Genomic DNA, 5,584 nt, shown 5'->3' on the forward strand with positions numbered 1-5,584 from the left:
TATTCACTGAAAAAACCATAGGTTATAGACCATATATAGTTAGGAATTAGCATTTACAAAACCTTGAAAATTCACTGAAAAAACCATAGGTTATAGACCATATATAGTTAATAATTAGCATTTACAAAACCTTATTTTACTCACACAAAACCATTGAAATTCGCATATATAGTTAGTTGCACTAACTATATATCGCGCACTCGCAATCCACTGCAATATTAACTTGCGTTACAACATACAAGACATCTACAGAGGAGATGGTGTGCACTTCTCAGATGAGGGGAATAGAATATTCCTCCTGAATTTTAGACTGTGCATTGGAACCTACTTGTAGGTACCTAAATCAGCCACAGAACCCAAAAGCTCTTTTCAGAGCTACCCTACCTCTGATGATTCAGAACGTTTATCTTTTTCTAACTTTTTTCACTATTTTTCTCCAAAGTACGCTCCCCAGTACGCTTACCGGTGCACGTACCGGGCGCTCCCCACGTAAAATTGTTTTTAATTTTTATTTTTTGCCTATATGACCGTCCTAAGCCCCCCTCAGAAAACCTAGAGGGTCAGGAAGTGTCTTCCCTGCCCCCTACTACCCATTCCGAACATTGTTTGCCCTCCATCTTGTGTCTCAATTCTACCGAAACACAAAATGGAGGACTCCCGTTATGCTGCCGGTACGCGTACCGGGGCACGCATCGGTAAGCGCTCGTTAAAAAAAGGTGGGAAAGTAATTTACAGAAAAAACACTGGAGACACTTTCATCAAATATAGAATAGGCCTTACTACATAGCAATCCCTACCATTTACCCAAATTTGGTGGTATTCCATTGAGCCATTTGGGCTGTAGCCCTGTCTAAATATCCCGAGGTAAATTACATGACAAAAACACATATGAAACTGTTTGAATTTTTAACCAATTAAAATGTTACTTACATTTTGTACTTTTATGTGCTGACATTTGATTGGTTAAGTACATGAATATATATAAAAGATGAGAGGGAAACACAGCCATTTTGACTAACACTACCTAAGGTACATTTGGAAAAGAATTTGACAGAAACTTCAACTACTTTGAAGAAGGTAAGTTGTTAATTTGAAAGGAGAACTATGTTATGCACTTTAAGTTAATTTTGTAAAACGTTTTCAGATAGTTATATACTGTCCCTCTATAAGAGTTAGACATTGAGAAAGGATTATTTATTTAAATTATTGATTGAGTTAGGCTTCTGTGGTATAATTATGAATTTACTTAGACTTCATCACAGGCACTTTTTAATAGTTCTACTTCCTGCCTGAAACCATACACTGCCCAAAGATAACTTCACTGTTAAAAACTCACAAGTACCTGTCTGAACTTAAACCCAACAGTGCCCTATCTCTACTGATATATTTATTTTGTATGCAATTTACAGAACGAAAATGGAAGCACAACAGAATGAAAATAATATTTCATTTCAAATTAAAATGGAAAACAATCCAAAGGAAGACAAAGAAGAAATAGACTTTTTGGATGACACTGTAGACCAAGACTTTATTAAATGTGTTGAAGAAATTGAAGGATGGAATGAAAAGGAGGACATACCAGATGAATTAATGTTGCAAATTCTTTTAGATTTCGAACAATCACAACAATAAATTTAAATTTTAAAAGTTAAAATTGTTTGAGACATTATTCTTTTTTATATGAAAATTATGAAATAGTACCCAACAAGATATAATATAAAGTGAGACTTAAAATATACTGTGCAACTTTTTTGTGTTACATAGTAAGTTTGCTCATAGTTACTTCCTTTCTCCAACTATATTATTTCCAATGTGTATTTAACATCTCTTTATCATGTCCTGCCTCCATATTGTTTCTGCTTTCCTGACAGACTATGGTATGAATTCCATATACCACAATAACTTCTGAAACAACATGCAACTACAGAGCTCGGGCCTTCAACTACAGAGCTCGCAGTACATGCGAGCGGGACGCTCTGCTGAATCACTTGCCTTGGACCCACCGGGAGTTCTTTGTTTGCACCAACTTCTTGCGGAACCCGCTCCGCGGGTCCCGCTGCGCCAGGAGTGCCGCCTGCAGCCTTAACCAGCGGAACTACGTGGGAGGCTGAACCTTCGGGGCTGCGAGCGTGCGTGTGTGCTCCACTGGGACTGCATATCCCAGGAGCGCCCGCTTGCCTGACTCGCCACACCTGGGCCGCTCTCCCCGACCCCTCCCACCACTTTACCGAGCCTTCAACTACAGAGCTCGCAGTACATGCGAGCGGGACGCTCTGCTGAATCACTTGCCTTGGACCCACCGGGAGTTCTTTGTTTGCACCAACTTCTTGCGGAACCCGCTCCGCGGGTCCCGCTGCGCCAGGAGTGCCGCCTGCAGCCTTAACCAGCGGAACTACGTGGGAGGCTGAACCTTCGGGGCTGCGAGCGTGCGTGTGTGCTCCACTGGGACTGCATATCCCAGGAGCGCCCGCTTGCCTGACTCGCCACACCTGGGCCGCTCTCCCCGACCCCTCCCACCACTTTACCTACGTAGTTGAACACCATTTAAGGCACCTGGCACTCCCGCTGCGCGGGAGCGCCGGGAGAAGCCCGGGACAAGGGCGGGACCGTCCAAGGCCGTCACCGGCCGGAGCAGGCCGGGCTGGGCCCACCCTCTTGGTTTCCCATATTTGTGCAGGTACTTACAGGCTTTATAATTTTGTTGCACCCGTTTTGGGTGGGATAACTGACTGACCCTCCTGGAGTTTAACCATGCCTTCGCCAACAAAGGAGAGTACCCCTCAGAAGCCGGGTGGAGTGAAAAATGGGACTCTTGAAAAGTATTTTGCACGGGCTGTGGGGGAGGCGGATAAAGAGGGAAATTTGTCAAGGCTAAGGGCGGAACGGAGACGATCAGTGGACAACCTGACAAACACCCCCATGGGAGATCTATCTATTACTTTAAGGGAGGAGTCAACTCGTATTGAGGATGTTCCACTCTTGTTAAGGGAAGGGATGAACACCTCCCCAATTGAAATCACGAGCACTGCTCTACCTATTAGTATCAGTCCCGCTAGGGGGGCTATAGCTTTAACGTCACAACCGCCCACAACCCGTAACGACAGGCATTCCAAATTGAAAGTAGTCACCACACAAGCAATCCCAGGACCCCCCCCAAAAAAACGTAGGAGAAGGGCAAAGGGAGCACAGGGTGGCAGTAAACCCAAGACTCTACACTTAGACTTTGGGAAATCCTTAAAACATCAGGTATCCACAGCAAAACCACTGGTAGAGTCACACTCTAAATCTAATGCGCAGGAAGTTATAGCTCCCGCCTTGAGCACAGATGTAGGAACTAGTAGTGATAATGTCCCCCTCTCTGTTGTGCCACTGGGAAACTTGGAATTTCTCTTAAGGTCTCTGTTACTCCCGATCAGCGAAAGCGTAAAAAAGATCGAGATCAGACTAACCATACTGGAGGCCACATTGGGAAGTCTGAAAAATCGCAGTGGCCGACAGGAAAGTGATTTAACAGCCATCACTAGCCCCGTAGCCTCGCAAGGGTTAAAACACAGGGTAGTTAACCCAACGCCAATTCCACCTCAGGCCGCAAACGGGGTAGTCCACCAAAAACCACTAAACCCAAATCCCGTAGCCACCAATCCACTCCATGCTAACACACCTAACCCTCCCCCTGTATTAGTACCTCAGGCACATACGACAGAAAACAACATCCTGGACAATCAAAAAATGCCCCCTGCAAGACCTCGTCGTCCTAACCTACCACCTGAGACTAACGACCTCACAGTAGTTATGGCAGGGGTCCCCCAACTTGATGAAGGTGAAATAGAGGATTTTTGTACTCTAAAAACTAGGGTCATTAAGTGGTTAAACAGAAATAGACCTCTCCCGAGACATCTTAACAATGAGATTATAATGGTAAGAAGGGTCCCATGGGTGGGGAGAAGTCAGAAATCCATCACTGGGGACTGTATATTGGTGAGTTTCAGGGACAAGGGCACGGTGTCGCACATTTGTCAAGGGGAAAACATATCAAGGGAATCTACCATCCATACCCTCCGTGTGTCTTTCTTCTTCCCAAGTACCCCAGGCTTACAACATCCACCCCAACGACATGATAGATGGGAGATAGTCGGAAGAAGAGGGCGCCATCAGGCTTCTCATCCCTGGCCTTTTTTGGGTAGAACGGCACCATTCCTCCCAACTTATAACCGGTTTAATTGTCTAAATGGTTTAGAGGGGGTGGATTGACAAATAGATAAGGCCTCTAAGGAGACCGCAGAAAAGGGCGCCCAAGCAGAAACATCAGTGGTGCAAAGACACTTGGCCCTGCAAACCCAATTAGGTAGGGCGGAGGATCCTATGTCTGTAGTTAATGAACAACTAATATATACTCAGACACTGCCTGTAGCTCCATTAGGGGAGGTGGAACTGACTCCATGTCGGTTTCTTAGCTGGAACGTGGCAGGGACTAGAGCCAAAAGACTAGATCCCACATGGATAGACTTCATAGCCAGCAACCACGTAATTGCCCTACAAGAAACATGGGACACCGCACCAACTTTCTGGCTGGATGGGTTCACAAGTTTTACTATTCCAGCAACTCCAAGTAGTGCGGGAAGAGCTAAGGGTGGACTAGTTCTCCTCTTCTCGCTTAAATTGGCAGGGACGTTTAAACAACTAGAGTCTGGCTCCCCAAATATCTTAATGGTAGAATGGACTATCTCACCAGGGCGGGTCTTAGTGGTCTCAAATTTTTATAATTCCTGGGCTAGACAAACAGACACAGCCCATGTGGATCATTTGGAAAATGTTCTTATTGATTATAGTCACAAATCTTGCACTAATTTCGATTTCTTAATCTTAGGTGATTTTAACATCCAAAAATGTGTTTTAAAATGCAACTTAGGCAACCTAGATGGTCAAACAGAAAATGGCAATCTGCACTTTGCTCACACCAAAGCGGGGGAGGCGCTGGAATTTCTCCTTGCTAGCCTTAATATGTCTGAACCCCTTAGCACTGGTAGTGACGAATCCCCGCCCACTTACAAAGGGTCTGAAAGTGGGTCTGTGATAGATTTCATTTTCGTTTCTCAGGGCTTAACCTCTAAGATGGGGATTTACGAGGTAACTGCCTCTCCACATAGTGATCACAACCCAGTCTCTGTACAGGTTCATTGGAGTGACTTATGGAGCAAACACCTGGGTCTTCCCAGGGCTTGCACATCGACGGTGCCCAGTGACCAGGGCAGACGGCTCAAGTGGGGTAAGGTGGTCCAGGAAACCTTTATGGCTTCCCTGTGCCCAAAGATAGAGGAACCCATGCGTATTTGTTTAGACCAAAATGCCTCCAATGAAGAGATTGTTTCAGCTTTTAATTTAATTTGCTCACAAACGGCTGAAGAACTTACAGTTCCCAATTCCAATTTGCCACCCAAGCCATTTAAATGGTTTGATAGAAATTGCTCTAAAGCCCATAAAGAACTGAAAAATGCCCTTAAAATAAAGCCGAGGGATAAAACTCTAATCTCTAAATTAAGACGAGAGTACAAACTGGTTGTCAAAAATAGAAAAAATACAATTA

The sequence above is a fragment of the Lissotriton vulgaris genome, unplaced genomic scaffold (assembly GCF_964263255.1).
Source record: "Lissotriton vulgaris unplaced genomic scaffold, aLisVul1.2 SCAFFOLD_1166, whole genome shotgun sequence".
Taxonomy (NCBI): Eukaryota; Metazoa; Chordata; class Amphibia; order Caudata; family Salamandridae; genus Lissotriton; species Lissotriton vulgaris.